Below are 11,318 nucleotides of genomic sequence, written 5' to 3'. Positions count from 1 at the left end.
CGGCACACACTCAGGCCCTGAGAACTCGGCACACATTCAGGAGCCTGCCCTGTAAACTAAGCACATATTCAGGCCCTGTAAACTAAGCACATATTCAGGCCCTGTAAACTAAGCACATATTCAGGCCCTGTAAACTAAGCACATATTCAGGCCCTGTAAACTAAATACACACAGGAGCCTGCCCATATAAGCACATATTCAGGCCCTGTAAACTAAGCACATATTCAGGCCCTGTAAACTAAGCACATATTCAGGCCCTGTAAACTAAGCACATATTCAGGCCCTGTAAACTAAATACACACAGGAGCCTGCCCATATAAGCACATATTCAGGCCCTGTAAACTAAGCACACATAGGAGCCTGTGCAAGTAAGCACATATTCAGGCCCTGTAACTAAGCACATATTCAGGCCCTGTAAACTAAATACACACAGGAGCCTGCCCATATAAGCACATATTCAGGCCCTGTAAACTAAATACACACAGGAGCCTGCCCATATAAGCACATATTCAGGCCCTGTAAACTAAGCACATATTCAGGCCCTGTAAACTAAGCACACACAGGAGCCTGCCCATATAAGCACATATTCAGGCCCTGTAAACTAAGCACACACAGGAGCCTGCCCATATAAGCACATATTCAGGCCCTGTAAACTAAGCACATATTCAGGCCCTGTAAACTAAGCACATATTCAGGCCCTGTAAACTAAGCACATATTCAGGCCCTGTAAACTAAGCACATATTCAGGCCCTGTAAACTAAGCACATATTCAGGCCCTGTAAACTAAGCACATATTCAGGCCCTGTAAACTAAGCACATATTCAGGCCCTGTAAACTAAGCACATATTCAGGCCCTGTAAACTAAGCACATATTCAGGCCCTGTAAACTAAGCACATATTCAGGCCCTGTAAACTAAGCACATATTCAGGCCCTGTAAACTAAGCACATATTCAGGCCCTGTAAACTAAGCACATATTCAGGCCCTGTAAACTAAGCACATATTCAGGCCCTGTAAACTAAGCACATATTCAGGCCCTGTAAACTAAGCACATATTCAGGCCCTGTAAACTAAGCACATATTCAGGCCCTGTAAACTAAGCACATATTCAGGCCCTGTAAACTAAATACACACAGGAGCCTGCCCATATAAGCACATATTCAGGCCCTGTAAACTAAGCACATATTCAGGCCCTGTAAACTAAGCACATATTCAGGCCCTGTAAACTAAGCACATATTCAGGCCCTGTAAACTAAGCACATATTCAGGCCCTGTAAACTAAGCACATATTCAGGCCCTGTAAACTAAGCACATATTCAGGCCCTGTAAACTAAGCACATATTCAGGCCCTGTAAACTAAGCACATATTCAGGCCCTGTAAACTAAGCACATATTCAGGCCCTGTAAACTAAGCACATATTCAGGCCCTGTAAACTAAGCACATATTCAGGCCCTGTAAACTAAGCACATATTCAGGCCCTGTAAACTAAGCACATATTCAGGCCCTGTAAACTAAGCACATATTCAGGCCCTGTAAACTAAGCACATATTCAGGCCCTGTAAACTAAGCACATATTCAGGCCCTGTAAACTAAGCACATATTCAGGCCCTGTAAACTAAGCACATATTCAGGCCCTGTAAACTAAGCACATATTCAGGCCCTGTAAACTAAGCACATATTCAGGCCCTGTAAACTAAGCACATATTCAGGCCCTGTAAACTAAGCACATATTCAGGCCCTGTAAACTAAGCACATATTCAGGCCCTGTAAACTAAGCACATATTCAGGCCCTGTAAACTAAGCACATATTCAGGCCCTGTAAACTAAATACACACAGGAGCCTGCCCATATAAGCACATATTCAGGCCCTGTAAACTAAATACACACAGGAGCCTGCCCATATAAGCACATATTCAGGCCCTGTAAACTAAATACACACAGGAGCCTGCCCATATAAGCACATATTCAGGCCCTGTAAACTAAATACACACAGGAGCCTGCCCATATAAGCACATATTCAGGCCCTGTAAACTAAGCACACACAGGAGCCTGCCCATATAAGCACATATTCAGGCCCTGTAAACTAAGCACATATTCAGGCCCTGTAAACTAAGCACATATTCAGGCCCTGTAAACTAAGCACATATTCAGGCCCTGTAAACTAAGCACATATTCAGGCCCTGTAAACTAAGCACATATTCAGGCCCTGTAAACTAAGCACATATTCAGGCCCTGTAAACTAAGCACATATTCAGGCCCTGTAAACTAAATACACACAGGAGCCTGCCCATATAAGCACATATTCAGGCCCTGTAAACTAAATACACACAGGAGCCTGCCCATATAAGCACATATTCAGGCCCTGTAAACTAAATACACACAGGAGCCTGCCCATATAAGCACATATTCAGGCCCTGTAAACTAAGCACATATTCAGGCCCTGTAAACTAAGCACATATTCAGGCCCTGTAAACTAAGCACATATTCAGGCCCTGTAAACTAAATACACAAACTAAATACACACAGGAGCCTGCCCATATAAGCACATATTCAGGCCCTGTAAACTAAATACACACAGGAGCCTGCCCATATAAGCACATATTCAGGCCCTGTAAACTAAATACACACAGGAGCCTGCCCATATAAGCACATATTCAGGCCCTGTAAACTAAATACACACAGGAGCCTGCCCATATAAGCACATATTCAGGCCCTGTAAACTAAATACACACAGGAGCCTGCCCATATAAGCACATATTCAGGCCCTGTAAACTAAGCACATATTCAGGCCCTGTAAACTAAGCACATATTCAGGCCCTGTAAACTAAGCACATATTCAGGCCCTGTAAACTAAGCACATATTCAGGCCCTGTAAACTAAGCACATATTCAGGCCCTGTAAACTAAGCACATATTCAGGCCCTGTAAACTAAGCACATATTCAGGCCCTGTAAACTAAATACACACAGGAGCCTGCCCATATAAGCACATATTCAGGCCCTGTAAACTAAGCACATATTCAGGCCCTGTAAACTAAGCACATATTCAGGCCCTGTAAACTAAGCACATATTCAGGCCCTGTAAACTAAGCACATATTCAGGCCCTGTAAACTAAATACACACAGGAGCCTGCCCATATAAGCACATATTCAGGCCCTGTAAACTAAGCACATATTCAGGCCCTGTAAACTAAGCACATATTCAGGCCCTGTAAACTAAATACACACAGGAGCCTGCCCATATAAGCACATATTCAGGCCCTGTAAACTAAGCACATATTCAGGCCCTGTAAACTAAGCACATATTCAGGCCCTGTAAACTAAATACACACAGGAGCCTGCCCATATAAGCACATATTCAGGCCCTGTAAACTAAGCACATATTCAGGCCCTGTAAACTAAGCACATATTCAGGCCCTGTAAACTAAATACACACAGGAGCCTGCCCATATAAGCACATATTCAGGCCCTGTAAACTAAGCACATATTCAGGCCCTGTAAACTAAGCACATATTCAGGCCCTGTAAACTAAATACACACAGGAGCCTGCCCATATAAGCACATATTCAGGCCCTGTAAACTAAGCACATATTCAGGCCCTGTAAACTAAATACACACAGGAGCCTGCCCATATAAGCACATATTCAGGCCCTGTAAACTAAATACACACAGGAGCCTGCCCATATAAGCACATATTCAGGCCCTGTAAACTAAGCACATATTCAGGCCCTGTAAACTAAGCACATATTCAGGCCCTGTAAACTAAGCACATATTCAGGCCCTGTAAACTAAGCACATATTCAGGCCCTGTAAACTAAGCACATATTCAGGCCCTGTAAACTAAGCACATATTCAGGCCCTGTAAACTAAGCACATATTCAGGCCCTGTAAACTAAGCACATATTCAGGCCCTGTAAACTAAATACACACAGGAGCCTGCCCATATAAGCACATATTCAGGCCCTGTAAACTAAATACACACAGGAGCCTGCCCATATAAGCACATATTCAGGCCCTGTAAACTAAATACACACAGGAGCCTGCCCATATAAGCACATATTCAGGCCCTGTAAACTAAATACACACAGGAGCCTGCCCATATAAGCACATATTCAGGCCCTGTAAACTAAGCACATATTCAGGCCCTGTAAACTAAGCACATATTCAGGCCCTGTAAACTAAGCACATATTCAGGCCCTGTAAACTAAGCACATATTCAGGCCCTGTAAACTAAGCACATATTCAGGCCCTGTAAACTAAGCACATATTCAGGCCCTGTAAACTAAGCACATATTCAGGCCCTGTAAACTAAGCACATATTCAGGCCCTGTAAACTAAGCACATATTCAGGCCCTGTAAACTAAGCACATATTCAGGCCCTGTAAACTAAATACACACAGGAGCCTGCCCATATAAGCACATATTCAGGCCCTGTAAACTAAATACACACAGGAGCCTGCCCATATAAGCACATATTCAGGCCCTGTAAACTAAATACACACAGGAGCCTGCCCATATAAGCACATATTCAGGCCCTGTAAACTAAGTACACATATTCAGGCCCTGTAAACTAAGCACATATTCAGGCCCTGTAAACTAAATACACACAGGAGCCTGCCCATATAAGCACATATTCAGGCCCTGTAAACTAAATACACACAGGAGCCTGCCCATATAAGCACATATTCAGGCCCTGTAAACTAAATACACACAGGAGCCTGCCCATATAAGCACATATTCAGGCCCTGTAAACTAAGCACATATTCAGGCCCTGTAAACTAAGCACATATTCAGGCCCTGTAAACTAAGCACATATTCAGGCCCTGTAAACTAAATACACACAGGAGCCTGCCCATATAAGCACATATTCAGGCCCTGTAAACTAAGCACATATTCAGGCCCTGTAAACTAAATACACACAGGAGCCTGCCCATATAAGCACATATTCAGGCCCTGTAAACTAAGCACATATTCAGGCCCTGTAAACTAAGCACATATTCAGGCCCTGTAAACTAAGCACATATTCAGGCCCTGTAAACTAAATACACACAGGAGCCTGCCCATATAAGCACATATTCAGGCCCTGTAAACTAAGCACATATTCAGGCCCTGTAAACTAAGCACATATTCAGGCCCTGTAAACTAAGCACATATTCAGGCCCTGTAAACTAAGCACATATTCAGGCCCTGTAAACTAAATACACACAGGAGCCTGCCCATATAAGCACATATTCAGGCCCTGTAAACTAAGCACATATTCAGGCCCTGTAAACTAAGCACATATTCAGGCCCTGTAAACTAAGCACATATTCAGGCCCTGTAAACTAAGCACATATTCAGGCCCTGTAAACTAAGCACATATTCAGGCCCTGTAAACTAAGCACATATTCAGGCCCTGTAAACTAAATACACACAGGAGCCTGCCCATATAAGCACATATTCAGGCCCTGTAAACTAAGCACATATTCAGGCCCTGTAAACTAAGCACATATTCAGGCCCTGTAAACTAAGCACATATTCAGGCCCTGTAAACTAAGCACATATTCAGGCCCTGTAAACTAAATACACACAGGAGCCTGCCCATATAAGCACATATTCAGGCCCTGTAAACTAAGCACATATTCAGGCCCTGTAAACTAAATACACACAGGAGCCTGCCCATATAAGCACATATTCAGGCCCTGTAAACTAAGCACATATTCAGGCCCTGTAAACTAAGCACATATTCAGGCCCTGTAAACTAAGCACATATTCAGGCCCTGTAAACTAAATACACACAGGAGCCTGCCCATATAAGCACATATTCAGGCCCTGTAAACTAAGCACATATTCAGGCCCTGTAAACTAAGCACATATTCAGGCCCTGTAAACTAAGCACATATTCAGGCCCTGTAAACTAAGCACATATTCAGGCCCTGTAAACTAAGCACATATTCAGGCCCTGTAAACTAAATACACACAGGAGCCTGCCCATATAAGCACATATTCAGGCCCTGTAAACTAAGCACATATTCAGGCCCTGTAAACTAAGCACATATTCAGGCCCTGTAAACTAAGCACATATTCAGGCCCTGTAAACTAAGCACATATTCAGGCCCTGTAAACTAAATACACACAGGAGCCTGCCCATATAAGCACATATTCAGGCCCTGTAAACTAAGCACATATTCAGGCCCTGTAAACTAAGCACATATTCAGGCCCTGTAAACTAAGCACATATTCAGGCCCTGTAAACTAAATACACACAGGAGCCTGCCCATATAAGCACATATTCAGGCCCTGTAAACTAAATACACACAGGAGCCTGCCCATATAAGCACATATTCAGGCCCTGTAAACTAAGCACATATTCAGGCCCTGTAAACTAAATACACACAGGCCACAATATGTGCCCATATAAGCACATATTCAGGCCCTGTAAACTAAGCACATATTCAGGCCCTGTAAACTAAATACACACAGGAGCCTGCCCATATAAGCACATATTCAGGCCCTGTAAACTAAGCACATATTCAGGCCCTGTAAACTAAATACACACAGGAGCCTGCCCATATAAGCACATATTCAGGCCCTGTAAACCAAATACACACAGGAGCCTGCCCATATAAGCACATATTCAGGCCCTGTAAACTAAGCACATATTCAGGCCCTGTAAACTAAGCACATATTCAGGCCCTGTAAACTAAGCACATATTCAGGCCCTGTAAACTAAGCACATATTCAGGCCCTGTAAACTAAATACACACAGGAGCCTGCCCATATAAGCACATATTCAGGCCCTGTAAACTAAGCACATATTCAGGCCCTGTAAACTAAATACACACAGGAGCCTGCCCATATAAGCACATATTCAGGCCCTGTAAACTAAATACACACAGGAGCCTGCCCATATAAGCACATATTCAGGCCCTGTAAACTAAGCACATATTCAGGCCCTGTAAACTAAATACACACAGGAGCCTGCCCATATAAGCACATATTCAGGCCCTGTAAACTAAGCACATATTCAGGCCCTGTAAACTAAATACACACAGGAGCCTGCCCATATAAGCACATATTCAGGCCCTGTAAACTAAATACACACAGGAGCCTGCCCATATAAGCACATATTCAGGCCCTGTAAACTAAATACACACAGGAGCCTGCCCATATAAGCACATATTCAGGCCCTGTAAACTAAATACACACAGGAGCCTGCCCATATAAGCACATATTCAGGCCCTGTAAACTAAATACACACAGGAGCCTGCCCATATAAGCACATATTCAGGCCCTGTAAACTAAGCACATATTCAGGCCCTGTAAACTAAGCACATATTCAGGCCCTGTAAACTAAGCACATATTCAGGCCCTGTAAACTAAATACACACAGGAGCCTGCCCATATAAGCACATATTCAGGCCCTGTAAACTAAGCACATATTCAGGCCCTGTAAACTAAGCACATATTCAGGCCCTGTAAACTAAGCACATATTCAGGCCCTGTAAACTAAGCACATATTCAGGCCCTGTAAACTAAATACACACAGGAGCCTGCCCATATAAGCACATATTCAGGCCCTGTAAACTAAGCACATATTCAGGCCCTGTAAACTAAGCACATATTCAGGCCCTGTAAACTAAGCACATATTCAGGCCCTGTAAACTAAGCACATATTCAGGCCCTGTAAACTAAGCACATATTCAGGCCCTGTAAACTAAGCACATATTCAGGCCCTGTAAACTAAGCACATATTCAGGCCCTGTAAACTAAGCACATATTCAGGCCCTGTAAACTAAGCACATATTCAGGCCCTGTAAACTAAGCACATATTCAGGCCCTGTAAACTAAGCACATATTCAGGCCCTGTAAACTAAGCACATATTCAGGCCCTGTAAACTAAGCACATATTCAGGCCCTGTAAACTAAGCACATATTCAGGCCCTGTAAACTAAGCACATATTCAGGCCCTGTAAACTAAGCACATATTCAGGCCCTGTAAACTAAGCACATATTCAGGCCCTGTAAACTAAGCACATATTCAGGCCCTGTAAACTAAGCACATATTCAGGCCCTGTAAACTAAATACACACAGGAGCCTGCCCATATAAGCACATATTCAGGCCCTGTAAACTAAATACACACAGGAGCCTGCCCATATAAGCACATATTCAGGCCCTGTAAACTAAATACACACAGGAGCCTGCCCATATAAGCACATATTCAGGCCCTGTAAACTAAATACACACAGGAGCCTGCCCATATAAGCACATATTCAGGCCCTCTAAACTAAGCACATATTCAGGCCCTCTAAACTAAGCACATATTCAGGCCCTCTAAACTAAGCACATATTCAGGCCCTCTAAACTAAGCACATATTCAGGCCCTCTAAACTAAGCACATATTCAGGCCCTCTAAACTAAGCACATATTCAGGCCCTCTAAACTAAGCACATATTCAGGCCCTGTAAACTAAGCACATATTCAGGCCCTGTAAACTAAATACACACAGGAGCCTGCCCATATAAGCACATATTCAGGCCCTGTAAACTAAATACACACAGGAGCCTGCCCATATAAGCACATATTCAGGCCCTCTAAACTACGCACATATTCAGGCCCTCTAAACTACGCACATATTCAGGCCCTCTAAACTACGCACATATTCAGGCCCTCTAAACTACGCACATATTCAGGCCCTCTAAACTACGCACATATTCAGGCCCTCTAAACTACGCACATATTCAGGCCCTCTAAACTACGCACATATTCAGGCCCTCTAAACTAAGCACATATTCAGGCCCTCTAAACTAAGCACATATTCAGGCCCTCTAAACTAAGCACATATTCAGGCCCTCTAAACTACGCACATATTCAGGCCCTCTAAACTACGCACATATTCAGGCCCTCTAAACTACGCACATATTCAGGCCCTCTAAACTAAGCACATATTCAGGCCCTCTAAACTAAGCACATATTCAGGCCCTCTAAACTAAGCACATATTCAGGCCCTCTAAACTAAGCACATATTCAGGCCCTCTAAACTAAGCACATATTCAGGCCCTCTAAACTAAGCACATATTCAGGCCCTCTAAACTAAGCACATATTCAGGCCCTCTAAACTAAGCACATATTCAGGCCCTCTAAACTACGCACATATTCAGGCCCTCTAAACTACGCACATATTCAGGCCCTCTAAACTACGCACATATTCAGGCCCTCTAAACTAAGCACATATTCAGGCCCTCTAAACTAAGCACATATTCAGGCCCTCTAAACTAAGCACATATTCAGGCCCTCTAAACTAAGCACATATTCAGGCCCTCTAAACTAAGCACATATTCAGGCCCTCTAAACTAAGCACATATTCAGGCCCTCTAAACTAAGCACATATTCAGGCCCTCTAAACTAAGCACATATTCAGGCCCTCTAAACTAAGCACATATTCAGGCCCTCTAAACTAAGCACATATTCAGGCCCTCTAAACTAAGCACATATTCAGGCCCTCTAAACTAAGCACATATTCAGGCCCTCTAAACTAAGCACATATTCAGGCCCTCTAAACTAAATACACATAGGAGCCTGCCCATGTAAGCACATATTCAGGCCCTGTAAACTAAGCACATATTCAGGCCCTGTAAACTAAATACACACAGGAGCCTGCCCATATAAGCACATATTCAGGCCCTGTAAACTAAATACACACAGGAGCCTGCCCATATAAGCACATATTCAGGCCCTGTAAACTAAATACACACAGGAGCCTGCCCATATAAGCACATATTCAGGCCCTGTAAACTAAATACACACAGGAGCCTGCCCATATTCAGGCCCTCTAAACTAAGCACATATTCAGGCCCTCTAAACTAAGCACATATTCAGGCCCTCTAAACTAAGCACATATTCAGGCCCTCTAAACTAAGCACATATTCAGGCCCTCTAAACTAAGCACATATTCAGGCCCTGTAAACTAAGCACATATTCAGGCCCTGTAAACTAAGCACATATTCAGGCCCTGTAAACTAAATACACACAGGAGCCTGCCCATATAAGCACATATTCAGGCCCTGTAAACTAAATACACACAGGAGCCTGCCCATATAAGCACATATTCAGGCCCTCTAAACTAAGCACATATTCAGGCCCTCTAAACTAAGCACATATTCAGGCCCTCTAAACTAAGCACATATTCAGGCCCTCTAAACTAAGCACATATTCAGGCCCTCTAAACTAAGCACATATTCAGGCCCTCTAAACTAAGCACATATTCAGGCCCTCTAAACTAAGCACATATTCAGGCCCTCTAAACTAAGCACATATTCAGGCCCTCTAAACTAAGCACATATTCAGGCCCTGTAAACTAAGCACATATTCAGGCCCTGTAAACTAAATACACACAGGAGCCTGCCCATATAAGCACATATTCAGGCCCTGTAAACTAAATACACACAGGAGCCTGCCCATATAAGCACATATTCAGGCCCTCTAAACTAAGCACATATTCAGGCCCTCTAAACTAAGCACATATTCAGGCCCTCTAAACTAAGCACATATTCAGGCCCTCTAAACTAAGCACATATTCAGGCCCTCTAAACTACGCACATATTCAGGCCCTCTAAACTACGCACATATTCAGGCCCTCTAAACTACGCACATATTCAGGCCCTCTAAACTACGCACATATTCAGGCCCTCTAAACTACGCACATATTCAGGCCCTCTAAACTACGCACATATTCAGGCCCTCTAAACTACGCACATATTCAGGCCCTCTAAACTACGCACATATTCAGGCCCTCTAAACTACGCACATATTCAGGCCCTCTAAACTACGCACATATTCAGGCCCTCTAAACTACGCACATATTCAGGCCCTCTAAACTACGCACATATTCAGGCCCTCTAAACTACGCACATATTCAGGCCCTCTAAACTACGCACATATTCAGGCCCTCTAAACTACGCACATATTCAGGCCCTCTAAACTAAGCACATATTCAGGCCCTCTAAACTAAGCACATATTCAGGCCCTCTAAACTAAGCACATATTCAGGCCCTCTAAACTAAATACACACAGGAGCCTGCCCATGTAAGCACATATTCAGGCCCTGTAAACTAAGCACATATTCAGGCCCTCTAAACTAAGCACATATTCAGGCCCTCTAAACTAAGCACATATTCAGGCCCTCTAAACTAAGCACATATTCAGGCCCTCTAAACTAAATACACACAGGAGCCTGCCCATGTAAGCACATATTCAGGCCCTGTAAACTAAGCACATATTCAGGCCCTGTAAACTAAGCACATATTCAGGCCCTGTAAACTAAGCACATATTCAGGCCC

The sequence above is a fragment of the Oenanthe melanoleuca genome, unplaced genomic scaffold (assembly GCF_029582105.1).
Source record: "Oenanthe melanoleuca isolate GR-GAL-2019-014 unplaced genomic scaffold, OMel1.0 S077, whole genome shotgun sequence".
Taxonomy (NCBI): Eukaryota; Metazoa; Chordata; class Aves; order Passeriformes; family Muscicapidae; genus Oenanthe; species Oenanthe melanoleuca.
The sequence above is the reverse complement of the archived record's forward strand: the minus strand, read 5'-3'. Positions refer to the sequence as shown.